This window comes from Tursiops truncatus, chromosome 16 (assembly GCF_011762595.2).
Source record: "Tursiops truncatus isolate mTurTru1 chromosome 16, mTurTru1.mat.Y, whole genome shotgun sequence".
Taxonomy (NCBI): Eukaryota; Metazoa; Chordata; class Mammalia; order Artiodactyla; family Delphinidae; genus Tursiops; species Tursiops truncatus.
The window spans coordinates 25,927,335-25,946,133 of record NC_047049.1 but is presented as its reverse complement, the minus strand read 5'-3'; the positions used below and the strand labels follow the sequence as shown (position 1 = coordinate 25,946,133).

General features: G+C 41.3%; 1 protein-coding gene across 14 annotated transcripts in view; it reads left to right on the top strand.

The window, feature by feature from the left end:
• Positions 1-18,799, top strand: part of GBF1 (golgi brefeldin A resistant guanine nucleotide exchange factor 1) — a 122,312-nt gene that overhangs the window by 66,786 nt on the left and 36,727 nt on the right. Inside the window, exon 2 of one of the 14 annotated variants that reach the window (XM_073794017.1) lies at positions 10,787-10,847. The exons of the other annotated variants lie outside the window; for them this stretch is intronic. The gene's annotated coding sequence lies outside the window, so the exon portion shown is untranslated. The remainder of the gene's footprint in view (positions 1-10,786; positions 10,848-18,799) is intronic. 14 annotated transcript variants of the gene reach the window in all.

Here is an 18,799-nt window from a genome sequence, read left to right as displayed (position 1 = left end):
CTTTTCTCTGGACTCCTTTTTTCTGGATCCCATGTCCATTTCTTTTTTGGTTTACTTTCTCGTTTTGGTTCAGAAATTCTCCAAAGTCTCCTAGAAAAAGATACCTGGGATATAAACTTTTTTTAGACTGTATATCTGAAACTATTTATATTCTGTACTGACACTTGAGTGAAGGTCTGACAGGACATAGAATTCTAGTTTGGAAATTATTTTCTTTCAGAATATGGTGGCTTTGCTCCTTTTTTTCTATTTTTGGTTTTTTTTTTTTTTAATTGAAGTGTAGTTGCTTTACAGTGTTGTGTTAGTTTCTGCTGTACAACAAAGTGAGTCAGCTATATGTATACATATATCCCCTCCCACTTGGACTTCCCTCCCACCGCACCCCCACATCCCACCCATCCAGGTCATCACAGAGCACCAAGCTGAGCTGCCTGTGCTATACAGCAGGTTCCAACTAGGTATCAATTTTACGCACAGTAGTGTGTATATGAAATCCTAATCTCCCAATTCGTCCCACCCCCGCTTTCCCCCACCCCATGTCCACACGTCTGTTCTCTATGTCTGTGTCTCTATTCCTGCCCTGCAAATAGGTTCATCTGTAGCATTTTTCTAGATTCCACATATATGCGTTAATATACGATATTTTTTTCTTTCTGACTTACTTCACTCTGTATGACAGACTCTAGGTCCATCCACATCTCTACAAATGACCCAATTTCGTTCCTTTTTATGGCTGAGTAATATTCCATTGTATATATGTACCACATCTTTATCCGTTCATCTGTCGATGGACATTTAGGTTGCTTCCATGTCCTGGCTATTGTAAATAGTGCTGCAGTGAACACTGGGGTACATGTGTTTTTTTGAATTATGGTTTTCTCAGGGTATATGCCCAGTAGTGGGAGTACTGGGTCATATGGTAGTTCTATTTTTAGTTTTTTAAGGAACCTCCATACTGTTCTCCATAGTGGCTGTACCAATTTACATTCCCACCAACAGTGCAGGAGGGTTCCCTTTTCTCCACACTCTCTCCAGCATTTATTGTTAGCTTTTTTGATGATGGTCATTCTGACTGGTGTGAGGTGATACCTCATTTTGGTTTGATTTGCATTTCTCTAATGATAGTGGTGTTGAGCATCTTTTCATGTGTTTGTTGGCCACCTGTATGTCTTCTTTGGAGAAATGTGTATTTAGATCTTCCACCCGTTTTTTGATTGCGTTGTTTGTTTTTTTTTTGATATTGAGCTGCCAGAGCTGTTTGTATATTTTGGAGGTTAATTCTTTGTCTGTTGCTTCGTTTGCAAATATTTTCTCCCATTCTGAGGGTTGTCTTTTCATCTTGTTCATGGTTTCCTTTGCTGTGCAAAAGCTTTTAAGTTTAATTAGGTCCATTTGTTTTTTTTGTTTTTATTTTCATTACTCTAGGGGGTGAGTCAAAAAAGATCTTGCTGTGATTGATGTCAGAGTGTTCTTCCTTTGTTTTCCTCTAAGGGTTTTGTAGTGTTCAGTCTTACATTTAGGTCTTTAATCCATCTTGAGTTTATTTTTGTGTATGGTGTTAGGGAGTGTTCTAATTTCATTCTTTTACATGTAGCTGTCCAGTTTTCCCAGCACCACTTCTTGAAGAGACTGTCTTTTCTCCATTGTGTATTCTTGCCTACTTTGTCACAGATTAGGTGACCATAGGTGCGTGGGTTTATCTCTGGGCTTTCTATCCTGTACCATTGATCTATATTTCTGTTTTTGTGCCAGTACCATACTGTCTTGATTACTGTAGCTTTGTAGTATAGCCTGAAGTCAGGGAGCCTGATTCCTCCATCTCCGTTTTTCTTTCTCAAGATTGATTGCCTATTAATGGTCTTTTGTGCTTCCAAGCAAATTGTAAATTTTTTTGTTCTAATTCTGTGAAAAATGTCATTGGTAATTTGATAGGGATTACATTGATAGGGATTACATTGCTTTGGGTAGTAGAGTCATTTTCACAATATAGATTCTTCCAATCCAAGAACATGGTATATCTCTCCATCTGTTTGTGTCATCTTTGATTTCTTTCATCAGTGTCTTGTAGCTTTTGGAGTACAGGTCTTTTACCTCCTTAGGTAGGTTTATTCCTAGGTATTTTATTCTTTTTGTTGCAGTGGTGAATGGGATTGTTTCCTTAATTTCTTTCTGATCTTTCATTTTTAGAATATAGGAATGCAAGAGATTTCTGTGCATTAGTTTTGTATACTGCAACTTTACCAAATTCATTGATTAGCTCTAGTAGTTTTCTGGTGGAATCTTTAGGATTTTCTATGTATAGTATCATGTCATCTGCAGACAGTGACAGTTTTACTTCTTCTTTTCCAATTTGTATTCCTTTTATTTCTTTTTCTTCTCTGATTGCTGTGGCTAGGACTTCCAAAACTATGTTGAATAATAGTTCAACATAGAGAGAGAGAGACATCCTTGTCTTATTCCTGATCTTAGAGGAAATGCTTTCAGTTTTTCACCGTTGAGAATGATGTTTGCTGTGGTTTGTCATATATGGCCTTTATTATGTTGAGGTAGGTTCCCTCTATGCCCATATTCTGGAGAGTTTTTATCATAAATGGGTGTTCAATTTTGTCAAAAGCTTTTTCTGCATCTATTGAGGTGATCATATGTTTTTTATTCTTTAATTTGTTAATATGGTGTATCACATTGATATGCATATATTGAAGAATCCTTGCATCCCTGGGATAAATCCCACTTGATCGTGGTCTATGATCCTTTTAATGTGTTCTTGGATTTGGTTTGCTAGTATTTTGTTGAGGATTTTTGCATCTATGTTCATCAGTGATATTGGCCTGTAATTTTCTTTTTTCTGTCTTTTTTTTTTTTGTGACATCTTTGACTGCTTTTGGTATCAGGGTGATGGTGGCCTCATAGAATGTGTTTGGGAGTGTTGCTCCCTCTGCAGTTTTTTGGAAGAGTTTGACAAGGATAGGTGTTAGCTCTTCTCTAAATGTTTAATGGAATTTGCCTGTGAAGCCTTCTGGTCCTGGACTTTTGTTTGTTGGAAGATTTTTAATTACAATTTCAATTTCATTACTTGTGATTGGTCTGTTTATATCTTCTATTTCTTCCTGGTTCAGTTTTGGAAGGTTGTACCTTTCTAAGAATTTGTCCATTTCTTCCAGGTTGTCCATTTTATTGGTATATAGTTGTTGTAGTAGTGTCTTATGGTCCTTTGTATTTCTGCAGTGTCAGTTGGAATTTCTCCTTTTTTCATTTCTAATTTTATTGATTTGAATCCTCCCTTTTTTTCTTGATGAGTCTGGCTAAAGTTTTATCAATTTTGTTTATCTTCTCAAAGAACCAACTTTTAGTTTATTGATCTTTGCTATTATTTTCTTTGTTTCTGTTTCATTTATTTCTGCTCTGATCTTTATGATTTCTTTCCTTCTTTTCATTTTGGGTTTGGCTTGTTCTTTTTTCTCTGGTTCCTTTAGGTATAAGGTTAGATTGTTTACTTGAGATTTTTCTTGTTTCTTGAGGGGAGATTGAATTGCTTTAAACTTCCCTCTTAGAACTGCTTTTGCTGCATCTCATAGGTTTGCAGCAAAACCACCATAGGGTGGTGTGTTTTCATTGTCATTTGTTTCTATGTATTTTTTGATTTCCTCTTTGATTTCTTCAATGATCTCTTGGTTATTTAGTAACTTATTGTTTAGCCTCCATGTCTTTGTGTTTTTTACATTTTTTTTCCTGTATTGGTTTCTAATCTCATAGCATTGTGGTCAGAAAAGATGCTTGACATGATTTCAATTTTCTTTTATTTACTGAGGCTTGATTTGTGAACCAATATGTGATCTGTCCTGGAGAATGTTCCGTGTGCACTTGAGAAGAAAGTGTGCTCTGCCACTTTCAGGTGGAATGTCCTATAAATATCAATTAACTCTATCTGCTCTCCTGTGTCATTTAAAGCTTGTGTTTCCTTGTTTATTTTCTGGCTGGATGATCTGTCCATTGGTGTAAGTGGGATGATAAAGTCCCCCACTATTATTATGTTACTGTTGGTTTTCCCTTTTATGGCTGTTAGCATTTGGTTTATGTATTGAGGTGCTCCTATGTTGGGTACATAAATATTTATAATTGTTATAATTTCTTCTTGGATTGGTCCCTTGATCATGATGTAGTGTCTTTCCTTGTCTCTTGTAACATTCTTTATTTTAAAGCCTGTTTTATCTGATATGAGTATTGCTGCTCCAGCTTTCTTTTGATTTTCATTTGCATGGAATATCTTTTTCTATCCCCTCACTTTCAGTTTGTATGTGTCCATAAGTCTGAAGTGGGTCTCTTTTTTTTAAAAATTTATTTATTTAATTTATTTATTTTTGGCTGTGTTGGGTCTTTGTTGCTGTGTGCGGGCTTTCTCTTGTTGCAGTGAGTGGGGGCTACTCTTCGTTGCGGTGCATGGGCTTCTCATTGCGGTGGCTTCTCTTGTCACCTAGCACGGGCTCTAGGTGCACGGGCTTCAGTAGTTGCAGCATGTGGGCTCAGTAGTTGTGGCTCATGGGCTCTAGAGCACAGGCCCTGCAGTTGCAGCACAAGGGCTTAGTTGCTCCGCGGCATGTGGGATCTTCCCGGACCAGGGCTCGAACCGGTGTCGCCTGCACTGGCAGGCAGATTCTCAACCCACTGCACCAAGGGAAGCTGAAGTGGGTCTCTTGTAGACAGCATATATACTGGTCTTGTTTTCATATCCATTCAGCCAGTATATGTCTTTGGTTGGAGCATTTAATCCATTTACATTCAAGATAATTATCAATATGTATGTTCCTATAACCACTCTCTTAATTGTTTTGGGTTTGTTTTTGTGGTTCTTTTTCTTTTGTGTTTCCCACCTAGATAAGTTCCTTTAGCATTTGTTGTAAAGGTGGTTTGGTGGTGCTGAGTAACTTTTGCTTGTCTGTAAAGCTTTTTATTTCTCCATTGAATCTGAATGAGATCCTTGCTGAGTAGAGTAATCTTTATTGTAGGTTTTCCCTTTCATCACTTTAAATATATCCTGCCACTCCCTTCTGGCCTGCAGAGTTTCTGCTGAAAAATCAGCTGATAACCTTTTGTGGATCCCCTTGTATGTTATTTGTTGCTTTTCCCTTGCTGCTTTTAATATTTTTTCTTTGAATTTAATTTTTGTTTGATTAATATGTGTCTCTGTGTGTTTCTCCTTGGTTTTATTCTATATGGGACTCTCTGTGCTTCCTGGACCTGGGTGGCTATTTCCTTTCCCATGTCAGGGAAGTTTTTGACCATGATCTCTTTAACTATTTTCTCAGGCCCTTTCTCTTTCTCTTCTTCTTCTGGGACTCCTATAATTCGAATGTTGGTGCGTTTAATGTTGTCCCAGAGGTCTCTGAGACTGTTGTCATTTCTTTTCATTCTTTTTTCTTTATTCTGCTCCTCAGCAGTTATTTCCACCAATGTATCTTCCAGCTCACTTATTCGTTCTTCTGCCTCATTTATTCTGCTTTTGATTTCTTCTAGTGTATTTTTCATTTCAGTTATTGTGTTGTTCATCACTGTTTGTTCTTTGGTTCTTCTAGGTCCTTGTTAAACATTTCTTGTATTTTCTTGCTCCATGCCTCCATTCTGTTTCCAAGGTTTTGGATCATCTTTACTATCATTACTCTGAATTCTTTTTCAGGTAGGTTGCCTATTTCCTCTTCATTTATTTGGTCTTGTAGGTTTTTACCTTGTGTCTGTAAGGTATTTTTTTCTCATCTCATTGTTTTTGATGGGTGGGGCTATGTTCCTATCTTGCTGGTTGTTTGGCCTGAGGCATCCAGCACTAGAATTTGCAGGCATGAGGGGCTTCCCTGGTGGCACAGTGGTTGAGAGTCTGCCTGCCGATGCAGGGGACACGGGTTCGTGCCCCGGTCCGGGAAGATCCCACATGCTGTGGAGCAGCTAGGCCCGTGAGCCATGGCTGCTGAGTCTGCGCGTCCGGAGCCTGCGCGTCTGGAGCCTGTGCTCCGCAACGGGAGAGGCCACAACAGTGAGAGGCTTGGGTACTGCAAAAAAAAAAAAAAAAAATTCCCTGGGACCTTAGGTTCTCTGTTAGTCCAACGGTTTGGACTCAACACTCCCACCACGGGAGCTCAGGCCTGATCCCTCGCCTGGGAACCAAGACCCCACAAGCCACACAGTATGGCAAAAAAAAAAAAAAAAAAAAGGCAACAGACAAAAAGGAGCAGAACAATAACAAAGAATAAAAAATAAAATAAGATTAGAAAAATAAAAAATATGTTAGAAAAAATAAAAATGAAATAACAACAAAGCAAAACAGAGCCACAACAGCAAAAAAAAAAAAAAAAAAAAAAAGCTGGAAAAGGCCCTGGCCTGGGGTTTTGTGGGGAGCTTAGACTTACGGCCCAGAGGGGGCCCCAGAAGGCAGAGTTCCAGGCCTGGGGTCCGAGCAGGATAGGAGAGATGCTGGCCTCATTCCCCTCTGATTCCCCGATCCCCTGAAGGTCTCTCCCCATCCCTGCTGATTCCCTCGCCATGAGTGGGCCCCTCTGAGCATGGGAGCTCCTCCTCTCCCCCGTTTGCCCCTCAGGGGCACCAGTCCCATCCTGCCTCCATGTTTCCTCCCCCCCCTTCCCCCACAGCGTCATACCCGGGCGTGTGGGGAATCCTCCCGTCCTCTTAGGTGTCCGAGGTCCCACTCCAGCACCTAGTAGGTGCCCTGGTTGCAAGGAGACACGAACTCCGTGTCCTTCTACTCCGCCATTTGAACTCCATCCCCGCTTTGCTTGTTTGTCTCCTCATTTCCAGTGTTGCTCTTGAGTAGTCTGATGCCATATTGATTCTCAGTCCTTTGTGTTTGAACTGGAACGTTTTTGCAATCTCTTTGTTCTAGTGTTCTGAAACACTTGATGTGGATGTCTTTCTATTCATTGTGTTAGGTTCTTAGTGAGGGTCCTTTTGATCTAGGAAAATCGTATCATTTGGGAGATGATCTTATATTAGTTCTTCAGTGATTTCCTCTTCTTCCATTTCTTTCCGTTCTTCCCTCCTTTTTTCTCACCCTCCACCTCGTGCTTCCATTTCAGAGCTTGTTTCTCATTGGTGCTTCCCTCTAAAGGCACTTGGTATTCAGCCTTTTCAGCTCTACTTCCATTTCCTTTTCTTCTGCTAAGAATATGTTGATGAATCTTATAACTACTTACCTTTCCCTTCATATAAGGTCACTTTATTCTACCTATTATATGTTTCAGTTTTTATATTTAACTCTTGAACAGTCTTTAGCACTGGCTTCATAATACTTATGCGAACCCTAATGTCTTTCTGTTCCGCTACACAGGAAACCCCATGAAGGTGTTTCTATTATTTAGCCCAGTGACTGCCACACAGTTGGTGCTCATAAATATTTGTTCAGTGAATTAATTATTGTCTTCCTTTAATCAGATAGAATTTATTTTGTCAAGTGGAGTGAAACAGGAATTTAACTTTTACTCTCTGATAATTAACCATGTGTTACAGGACCATTTACTGAATATTCTTTTATCATATATCATGTACTACATATTGTCCTACCTATTCTTTTGCTAGTATTATACTTGCTTATATGTTATAGCTTTATAATTCACTTTAAAATGATACTGCATGTTTTCTGTCATTAGTTGTTTTAAAAAATATTCTGGCTATCCTTATCTGGTTATTCTTTCACATGAAGTGCAGGGTCACTTACTCAAGTTCTTTAAAAAATTCCCATTGGGATTTTGATTTAAAACTGTAAATTAATATGGGGAGGGACTTCCCTAGTGGCACAGTGGTTAAGAATCCACCTGCCAATGCAGGGGACATGGGTTTGAGCCCTGGTCCGGGAAGATCCCACATGCCGCAGAGCAACTAAGCCCGTGCACCATAACTACTGAGCCTGCGCTGTAGAGCTTGCGAGCCACAACTACTGAAGCCCACGCGCCAAGAGCCCAAGCTCTACAACAAGAGAAGCCACTGCAAGGCGAAGCCCGCCCACCACAACGAAGAGTAGCCTCCACTCGCTGCAACTAGAGAAAGCCCACACAGCAATGAAGACCCAATGCAGCCCAAAATAAATAAATAAATAAATAAATTTAAAAAATAATAATATGGAGAGACTTGACATTTTTATAGTATATTTGGCCTCCCTATCCAGGAACATGTTTTGTCTTCCACATTTATTCAAGACTTCTTTTGTGACTCTAGTAAAATTTGTAGGTTCTTCTTTCCCCCATTTATGTAAATTTCTTAAGTTTATTCTTAGGTATTTTTTATTTTCAATTGCTAGTGGAATGAGATTTCCCCCCAGTATAAATTCCTTTTAGCTAAAACTGGCTGGATTTTCCTTATTTCTGCAATAGTTTATGTTATATACCCAGGACAAAAGAACTACTAGCTTCATTTTTAACAAAAGCCAGCTGTTTCAGTTATCTGTTGCTATATTACAGACCACTCCAAAACTTCATGGCTTAAAGCAACAACCATTTTATTATATCTCATAATTCCATGGGTTGACTAGGGCTCAGCTGGGCAGTTCTTCTAATGGTCTCACTTGGGGTCTCTCCTGAGGTTGCATCAGCTATGACTGTAGCTTGGATGTTTGGTGCCACGTGGCTTCTTTTGACATGATGCCTCAGTCTCCAGGGCTTTCCCTCATGACTTCTCTCTCTTTCACAGTAGCTTAGACTTTGTACAGTACATGGCAGTTCAGATCACCAAAATGGAAGAAATAGAAACTTCAAAGCCTTTTTAGTGCCTGGGCACAGAAGTCCCAGATTGTCACTTCCCCTGCATTGATTGAAGGGTAACAGACATAAGCTCTACCTCTTGATTGGAGGAAGGGCATGTGAGGGGTGGCATTGTATGGGACTATCTTTGGAGATTATCATAATGGCATTTGTTCACTTGTCCTTACCTTTCTTTTCTTCCTTCTTTTATACCAAGTAGCTACCCTAGGCTCTTAACTTTCCCACAAGTATCTTATATCCAGTCAACATCCAGTACCAAATAACTATACCCATTGTGATTTGGTACTGGAAGTAGGAATCTGGTTGAAGGGGGTAGCAGAGGGAAAAAAATTGTTTCCACCTTCCCATTTGCTCTCCTGGGTGAGGCATAACTCTCATGGACAGAAATTCAGTGTTCACTTGAGCATGAAATACCAGATAAGGGGACAGATGTAAATTGGCCTTGTTCTCCTGAATTCTGCCTGCTCTTCAGGAAGAACAGCCTCCCCAGCAGAAGTCCAACCCCTTTCTTCATTATGGCCTATCATAAGAGCTCCCTCCTGTGCTAGTCCAAGTAGAAGTGAGAAAGTATTTTTCCTTTTCTTTTTTCACACAGTACTTCTTCCTACCCTGGGTTTACTAACCTCTGGCTTAAATATGCACCAAGCAAAGATGTATAGTCTTCCTCCCTTCCTCCCCCTCAGCTTAGTCTGAAGGAAGGCAGCAGGTGACAGAATGAATAAAGAATGGGGTCGGGGTGAGGGGGAAGGAATCTTTTCTCACACAGTATGGATGTTGCTCAACAGAATGGGTGTGAAATTTAGTCAGAGCCACAGCATGTGTTTCAATTTTCCAGGGTATTTCCTCTTCCTAACTGTAGGTTTAACCCTTTCTTCTGTATAGTGCCAAGGGCTATGTGAGATGTGTGAAATGTGTTATTTACAAGAAGGAGAAAGTGATAGGGCCCCTTGGAGATGCAGGATCTCCAACTTATTTCCTGCCAAATGGTTGTGGAAAAAAGCATAACTTTTGGAGCTGAATAGACCTGGGTTCAAATCCCATCTCTACCATTGGGTTGTCTTGGCAGTTACTTGACCTGTTTGAACCTCCATTTCTCATCTGTAAAATGGAGATTAAAAACTTGTCTTACAGGGTTGTTGTGAGGATTAAACAAGATGATGTATGCAAGGAGTCTAGTACAATGCATACCTTGCATATAAGAGGCACTTGATATATGTTTGTTTTCTTCTTAAATCTTCCCACTGGATTTTGAGGATACCTACTCTTCTTTTATCCTGTGCCACCTTGGGTTTGCCGCGTAAGCATCACCTCACATGCTAACCGTAAACTGTTCTCTTTGAGTCTAACTCTGTGTGTTAGAGGGGAGAAATCATTTCGCATGAAATGCAGAATCCCTCTGGGGCGTCCTCATTAAAATAAAGGATGAGTCTCTATAACAATGCTGAGAAGGATTACAAGGCTTGCCTTCCCCATCTGATCCTGGAGGTCATATGAACTTATAAGAGTATTAAAATCATACAGTGGCAGAGCTAAAGTGAAACATAGAGGTCATCCAGGCCCATTTTATTGAGAAGGATCTGTGGCTTAGAGGTCATGTCTTGTGTAAGGCGTCATGACAGAGTGGTGACATTTCTGGAACTAGAGCTCTGACTTGTCTATTACTATGGTTATAATGTAATGTTTTTTTAAGACTGTCTGAATGGCTTTTTGTTCGTTTTGGGGGTTTTTTTGGCTGCACCCTCGCAGCCTGCGGGATCTTAGTTCCCCAACCAGGGATTGAACCCATGTCCCCTGCAGTGGAAGCACGGAGTCTTAACCACTGGACCACCAAGGAAGTCCCTGAATTTTAAGTACTGAGGGCCTAACTTTGGTTACATGTGAACTTTCTTCTAAGTTGAACCTTGATTATACTTTTAGCAATGGGGAAGTAAACACTGTTGAAGACATTTCAGTGACACCCCTTTGGGGAACAACAGGGCCCCATTAAGGGCATATCAGTTACCACCTGAAAATCTCTTCTTTCCCAAAAGGTTGCCCAAGGGTTACTGAGGTGGCAGCTCAGCTGGCTGTTGAGCCTCTGCTCCCAGAATGGTGAGTTGGGAAGCAAATTTGTTTCTTCTCTTCTATATCTTCATTCTCCTAAATAATGCCAAGTAGGAGAGGCTGACCCCAGACCCCCTCAGTTCTCTTTTTTTTTTAAATTGAGGTATAATTAACATACAGTGAAATACACAGACCTTAAGTGTTCAGTTGATAAATTTTGATGATTGTGTAAATTCAGTAACCACCTTAAAAAAAAAAGATATAGAACATTTTCATCACCCCAGAAAGTTTCCTCATGCCCCATTTAAGTTAACCCACACACACATACACAAAACCACTTTCTGTGTTCTATTACCATGCATTAGTTTTGGTTTTGGATTTCCTATAAATGGAATCATATAGGATATTCTCTTTTTTTCCCTAGCTTCTTCTTTCACTTAGCATGTTTTTGGAATTCATCCATGTTGTTGCATGTATCACTGGGTTTTTTGGTTTTGATTCATTCTGTTTTACTGAGTAATATTGAATTGTATGGCAAACCATAAGAGAATTTACTCATTTTCTTACTGAAGAACATTTGGAGTGTTTCCAGTTTTTGTCTGTTATGAATAGGCTGCTATAAACATAATACACGTCTATTTGTGAACGTATATTTTAGTTTCTCTTGGATAAATACTTGAGTGAAATTGCTGGATCATAGCATAGATGTGTGTTTAACTTTAAAAGAAACATTTCTTCAAAGTGGCTATAACCCCCCCACCAGTCTATCTTTTCCTCCTCTTGGGGGGGCTAGGCTCTTTAAATTGACGATTTGGCAGGAGAAGAGAACCCACATCATCAGGGTCCCTGCTGCCAGAGCACAGTGGCCTGAATCGGACACTTAAAAGGCTGAAACAGGTGTTTGAAACCCTACTCCAGCCTCCCTATTTGATGCCAGCCCCCTGAGAGGCTGGGGCTTGGCCAGCAGAATTCAGACCTAATTTAATGGATGCTGGATTAGCGGTTTTTCAGGACATGGCTATGTAATAATGTATGTACTGTGACTTGATACATTTTGATACATGTGAAGCAGGTAAATGAACATTGTCATGTAGGAGAGGGGCCTTTGGTGGCCCAAATGCTTCTTGAGCATGGGGTGGTTAGTCTTTGTGGCAGATGAAAGTCCCTTCCCATCCTTGCTTTTTATCCCCATCTCTTCTCGAAGCTGAATGCAGTAGAAATCAGCACTTCCCTTAGTAACATTAATATTGCCAAGGGACTTTAGCCAGTTAGGATTTGGTATCCTGTGTGTCAAATATTATGGAAAATAAAGTATGCCCTGGTAAAATTCTTTCTCTATATTTTTAATGCCTCTATCTTACCTAGGTCTTAGGGAACTAATTCTCATGGGCCAAGGGTTAAAGCAAGGAACGGAAGGTTAGGGTGTGGGTTCCCAAAGCCAAATGACTTAATGTACCAAAGCAGTAGTTTCTCTACTGTGTTCAGTGGGCTTGAAATTGATGGAAGTGTGATCTGTCTCTGCACGACTGCTTCAACTGAAGATTTCTTTCTTTCTTTTTTAATAAATCTATTTATTTATTTATGGCTGCGTTGGGTCTTCGTTGCTGTGTGCGGGCTTTCTCTAGTTGTGGCAAGCTGGGGCTACTCTTCGTTGCAGTGTGCGGGCTTCTCATTGCGGTGGCTTCTCTTGTTGCAGAGCACGGGCTCTAGGCCTGCGGGCTTCAGTAGTTGTGGCATGTGGGCTCAGTAGTTGTGGCTCGCGTGATCTGGAGTGCAGGCTCAGTAGTTGTGGCACACGGGCTTAGTTGATCCACAGCATGTGGCATCTCCCTGGACCAGGGGTCAAACCTGTGTCCCCTGCATTGGTAGGTGGATTCTTTTTTTTTTAATTACTTTATTTTTAAAATTTATTTATTTATTTTTGGCTGTGTTGGGTCTTCGTTGCTGCGCACGGGCTTTCTCAAGTTGAGGCAAGTGGGGCTACTCTTCATTGTGGTGCGCAGGCTTCTCACTGCGGTGGCTTCTCTTGTTGCAGAGCACAGGCTCTAAGCGCATGGGCTTCAGTAGTTGTGGCACACGGGCTCAGTAGTTGTGGCTCGTGGGCTCTAGAGCGCAGGCTCAGTAGTTGTGGCGCACAGGCTTAGCTGCTCCGCAGCATGTGGGATCTTCCCGGACCAGGGCTCGAACCGGTGTCCCCTGCATTGGCAGGCGGATTCTTAACCACTGCGCCACCAGGGAAGCCCCTGGCAGGTGGATTCTTAACCATTGCGCCACCAGGGAAGTCCTGAACTGAAGATTTCAAAAGAACAAGTTCCAGTAACAAATTCTTTCTACTATTGGTTAGAAGGGCCCAGGGAGAGAAGAAATGGACTCCCCATGCCAGTCTAGCCTTTCCACAACTCTTGAGGAGAAAGGGCGTTTCTGAATTCAGGTCCACATTCATAGGTGGACATTCCCTTAAACATAATCTCAGTATCTTCAGACCTCAGTCTTAGAAGGCAGGGCCTGCTGTTGGGCTGCATCTTGTGAATGCCATTCTTGGTGTGAACTAGGCTGAGATTTGTATATTAAGATTCAATACTTAAATGTTTTCATTATCATATAGTAAAATTGACTTTTTTTTAGTATACAGTTCTGTGAATTTTAACACACACATAGATCCATGTAACCACTGTGGCAATTGGAATACAGAACAGTCTCACCTCCCCAGAAAACTCCCTCTATTATCCCTTTGTGGTCACACCATCCCTCTACCCCTAACTCCCGTCAACCACTGATCTATTCTCTCACCATAGTTTTATCAAGAAGGTCATATAAATGGAATCATACAGTATGTAACCTTCTGAGACTGATTTGTTTCACTCAGCATGATGCCTTTGAGATTCATCTAAACTGCTGCCTAGATCAATAGTTTGTTCCCTTTTTATTGCCAGGTAGTATTCCATTGCATGTCTGTACCACAGTTTGCTTATCCATCCACTAGCTGAAGGACGTTTGGCTTCTCCATTTTGGGGCCATTATGAATAGAGCTGCTACAGACATTTGTGTACAGGTTTTTGTGTTAAGAACATTGGTTTTCATCTTTCTGGGATAAACACCCAGGAGTGGGATTTCTGGGTCAAAGAGTAAATGTATGTTTAGCTTTTTAAGAAACTGCCAAACTGTTTTCCAGAGTCCTGTACCACATTACATTCCCACCAGAAATGAGAATTCTAGTTTCTCCACATTCTCTCCAGTGCTTGGTATTTTCAGTACTTTTATTTAAGCCATCCTAGTAGGTAGGTAGTGGTACCTCAAGGTGTGTGGTTTTTTTTTTTTTTGCGATACGCAGGCCTCTCACTGTTGTGGCCTCTCCCGTTGCGGAGCACAGTCTCCGGACGCGCAGGCTCAGCAGCCATGGCTCACAGGCCCAGCCACTCCGCGGCATGTGGGATCCTCCCGGACTGGGGCACGAACCCGTGTCCCCTGCATCGGCAGGCGGACTCTCAACCACTGCGCCACCAGGGAAGCCCTCAAGGTGGTTTAAATTTGCATTTGCCTAATGGCCAGTGACATCGAACACCATTTGGTGATGCATCTGTTCAAGTCTTTTGCCCATTTTTTTAATGGAGTTGTTTGTTTTCCTACTGTTGAGTTTAGAAACTTAAAGAAGTGTATTCTGGATTCAAGTCCTTTCTTACAATCACAATTATAATTATACAATTATTGCTTGTTTTTTCAGTAGCTTGTTTTTTCAGTCTCTTAACATTATCTCTCTAGAGATAGACATCTCTCTAGTATGTCTCTAGAGCAGACATTTTTATTTTTGATGAGGTCCAGTGTACCAGTTTTTTTCTTTTGTGCACTGTGCTTTTGGTGTCATATCTAAGTACTCTTTGCCTAATCGCAGGTCACAAAGATTTATCCTATATTTTCTTCTAAAAGGTATGCAGGTTTATGCTTTTCATTTACATCTATGATCTATTTTTAGTTAATTTTCATGTAACATGTGAGGTTTAGATGAAAGTAAGGGGGTTTTTTTGGCATATGGATGTTCAGTTGTCCCAACAGCATTTGTTGAAATTAATGCCTTTTTCAATACCAAATTCTCCTTAGGACTGTATCTTCTTTAGGATTGAAGGAGTTACAGAGAATTCTCTTGAGTTCCTCCTTGCTTTCCAGCAATCACCTTCGTTCCTATTCCTTGTTTCTTTCTGGGTCTTTCTGATTTGGGTGTTTTTTTTTTTTTTTTTTTTTTGGGTACGCGGGCCTCTCACTGTTGTGGCCTCTCCCGTTGCGGGGCACAAGCTCCGGACGCGCAGGCTCAGCGGCCATGGCTCACGGGCCCAGCTGCTCTGCGGCATGTGGGATCTTCCCAGACCGGGGCACGAACCCGTGTCCCCTGCATCGGCAGGCGGACTCTCAACCACTGCGCCACCAGGGAAGCCCTGGGGTTTGTTTTTAATGCATTGTAATGGAACACTCATTATTTGTAAGTTGATTGAGCATAAAGTTTTTCATTATAAAGTGGCCATCCATTGCAGGGAGGCATGTGGGCTGTAAAAAACATTAACTGTGCATTCTGGGCTGGAATGCAACTTTACCAGAATAATACAGCTTTTGTATTGTGTGCGGTTGGGATAAAATGAGAGACAGAGAGAGACAGATATTGTTTGGGAAACAGGTGTTGGCTGAACCCGGGTTCTGTCCCATGTTTTCTAAAGTTGTTTCCCAACCCTTTCAGGATTGCTCCTCTAGATTCAGCTGTTTTGAAGGTTCTCTGGGCACCTTTCAGAGCAAATAACATATGACTTCTCAGAGTACTGCTGCTCCTATAAACTTTATTTGTTCATTCTCCAGCTTACAGTCATGTGTTTACAGGCAGCAGTGGCAAGTGGTTAGAGTACTTGTCCTGGCCCTTACTGGTTATATTTTTGATGCCTTTGTTTCCCCATCAGTAAGATGGGAAATGTCTCTTATCATAACGTTCTTGAGCTTGTTAACACAAAGGGTGTCTGAGGCTGAATAAGATTCTTCAGACTTAATTGTCACTAAGAATTTGTGATATGCTGCTGTAAAAAAGCATTTCCAGCTTTTGGATAAATGTAAATAAATAGGATTCTGTACACTTAAGGAACAGGGAGAGTTGCTTACTAGTCCCGTAATTGATATTCTTTAGGGATTCTCTTACTCTTCTCCAAAAGCTTTGGCTATTAACCCTTCAGTCTTTTCCATCATCTGTAGACTTTGTTAATGTCAGTTCAGAATTTAGTTCTTTTTTATTTCCTTTTACTTCCCTTCAGGGCCCCTAGAGGAGACCTGACAGGGTGGTAATTGGTGATAAACCTATAATTGTCTTCTTGCTGCCATGGAACAGTGAAATATTTTACTAGACTATGAGGGGAATTTGGATTGAAAAAGTTGCTCCAAGTGTAATGACTGCATAAAGCTGGGGTGAATGTCCTGTTTTAAAGTATAGCAACAGAAGTTTTTAATTTCTCCTGGGCTTTCAAATTGCCTGCTTAAGTTTGGTCTTGGTCTTTTTTTTTTTTTAATTTATTTATTATTTATTTTTGGCTGCATTGGGCCTTTGTTGCTGCGCGGCTTTCTCTAGTTGCATCAAGTGGGGGCTACTCTTCATTGTGCAGCTCGGGCTCCAGGTGCACGGGCTTCAGTACTTGTGGCTCGTGGGCTCCAGAGCGCAGGCTCAGTAATTGTGGCACATGGGCCCAGTTGCTTCGTGGCACGTGGGACCCTCCCGGACCAGGGCTCGAACCCGTGTCCCCTGCATTGGCAGGCTGACTCCTAACCACTGCACCACCAGGGAAGCCCCCTGGTCTTGGTCTTATACAATGAATGCAGAAAACGGCAAGGTAGAATAAAGAACCACAGCAGCTCTGGTTTGCCTGTATGTTACAGCCTAATTGCTTTCCTTTCAATATGTGCCAGTTTCCTCTAGAAGGAAGAGAACTGGTGTTTAGAGTTGATACGCATCAAACTTGTGCTCTCAGTAAGACAGATGGATCAGTCTATCCTCGGGCCTCTGCGATATGTTTCAGGTCCCTATGGGCCTCATTTAGCCCTGCCAGCCTTGTTAAAGGGGCCTCATTCTTCCCTCTTGGATTAGGAAGGAACGTGGGCAAACCTGAAGATTAATTTGTATGGCAGTACTAAAGTCAGGAACTAACAGTGTTTAGTCATTGGCTAGGAAGAGGATGGGTGCAGAAGAAACTTTAATTCTAGCATAGTTAAGTCTTAAATTTCTATTTGCCATCCATGTCATGCAGTTAATATATCTAATAGTAAACCCATAGCAATAGCATAGTATAATATTTAAGAACATAATCCAGAACAGACCCAGATTTAAATTCTACCTCTTCCACTTACTGCATGACCTTGGGCAAGTCACTTAACCTCATAGAGCCTTGGTGTTCTTATCTATAAAATGGGAACAGTAATACTATTTCTCAGGGTTACTGGGAAGATAAAGTAAATAACCTACATATGATAATTAGTTTAGTATGTAGCTGTTGCTGATGTCAGAGGCCAATTAAGGTTGTTGTCCTGAACAATGGAATGGGATTCTTCTTGTAGGGTGGTAGATAGCAGCTCCTAGCAGCAAGCTAAACTGGCTGTTTAGCAGAAATGCCCAAGGTGGGAAGCTCATTTCTCTTCCAATCAGGATTATGTATCATATTGGAGAAAGTCATGCAGTAAACAAACTATTTTCCCACGTGTATGCTGCCTTTAAGTCCCTGTCTTATCTTCTGAAAGTGTAGGCTAAATCTGATACCAGGCAGACTAGGGTGGTCCTACTCAACAAGGAGGAGATTATAAAAGTGAGGATTTCAGGGCTTCCCTGGTGGCGCAGTGGTTGAGTCCGCCTGCCAATGCAGGGGACACAGGTTCGTGCCCTGGTCCAGGAAGATCCCACATGCCGCGGAGCGGCTAGGCCCGTGAGCCATGGCCGCTGAGCCTGCGCATCCGGAGCCTGTGCTCCGCAACGGGGGAGGCCACAACAGTGAGAGGCCCGCGTACCACACACACACAAAAAAGTGAGGATTTCAGGAGCAGCCTGAAAGCAGCCTGCTATGGGCTGTATATGATATCAGAGATTTCAGTCTGAAAAAAATACATCTTCTTTCTATCGTCTCTCTTAGGAGAGACAGACCTGCTATAGGGACAAAGGTAGCCCAGGTCCTGAAAAGGTGTTTGAGCCGGAGAACATATGTAAATGCCAAAAACCCTTTTCTTTCTGGTCATCTTGAACATTTGGGGGCCAGATGTCTACGGAGGAGGAGAGGAGTTTTTATGTCATCTCTGGCTTAGGTTGGGACCTCATGAACATGACCTTCTACAAATTACTTATCTAAGACAGCTCGGGGAAGATATAAAATTATGATTTCTAATCCTTGGGATTTTCAGACTTTCAGTAAAACCCCAAGATGTGTAAGTTCAGGATTTGCTTATGTTTAATTAGAGTAAGAGTTAAGGTTTGGTTTTTTGATTCATAAAAACAGGTTGGGTTGGCCTTTGAGGGAGAAATAAGCCTGAAAAATGAATACTTCTCAAAGGGTATTTAAAGGACCAAGTGTTAGAAAATAATTTGCCTTTCTTGGTGTAAGGTTGTTTGTATCATTATCTTCTACTGCAGGCCCTAGGTGGACCCATGAACTCACCTTGTACCTGGGTGTGGTAGTGATTAAGTTATCACCATACTTTGTTTCTTAAAGGGTCATAATATCAAAGATAATCCCCCTCCTCATCCCCACTGCAGTCTAAAGGCACTTTGAGAAACTAAGGATTTGTTTGAGAATAGGAAATAGATCTGGGAAACTATTGGGTGATAGCTGAAAAAAGAGGATCCGCTGTCAGGAGCTTAGACAAACAAACTGGGCTTGCTTTTCCCCCAGGCTACCTTTGTAACAGACTGTCTGCATTCATGCTTATTTACTCCCAAACTGTACTTTGCGTTTAAAATAAATTTTGGAGATCTAAAGGGAGCCTTAAAGAATTTCATT